The sequence below is a fragment of the Etheostoma spectabile genome, chromosome 10, assembly GCF_008692095.1.
Source record: "Etheostoma spectabile isolate EspeVRDwgs_2016 chromosome 10, UIUC_Espe_1.0, whole genome shotgun sequence".
Classification (NCBI taxonomy): Eukaryota; Metazoa; Chordata; class Actinopteri; order Perciformes; family Percidae; genus Etheostoma; species Etheostoma spectabile.
In genome coordinates this window covers 30053979-30054354 of record NC_045742.1, presented here as the reverse complement: position 1 = coordinate 30054354, position 376 = coordinate 30053979, and the positions used below count along the sequence as shown (strand labels likewise).

General features: G+C 33.5%; 1 protein-coding gene across 1 annotated transcript in view; it reads right to left on the bottom strand.

Moving 5' to 3' along the window:
• Positions 1 to 376, bottom strand: part of gfra3 (GDNF family receptor alpha 3) — a 50700-nt gene that overhangs the window by 23641 nt on the left and 26683 nt on the right. The gene's annotated exons all lie outside the window — the stretch shown is intronic.

Below are 376 nucleotides of genomic sequence, written 5' to 3'. Positions count from 1 at the left end.
TTTGTCTAGAAAAACTTTGTTCGCAAAAGTTTGCTTGAACATCGTGCGATTCAATGCGAAAATGAATGGAAACACCTTAACCCTCGTGTTGTCTTCCCGTTAACCATGAAAAAAAAAACCTTTTTGTCACTCTTTTTTAACATTATTATTGCTTTTTCTGGCATTTTTTTTGTCAATTTTTCAATGTTGTGGGTGCTTTTTTTGATATTTTTACTGTTGACATTTTCAGCGGTTATTTCGACGGCCCATTTTTTTGTCACATTTGACCCAAGGACAACATGTTAAAATGTTAAAATGTCTGAAATCAATTCAATATACCAATTTGATCGCAAAACATGGGATGTCATTGCCACAGGTTTTTATTGGCTTTAAAGCC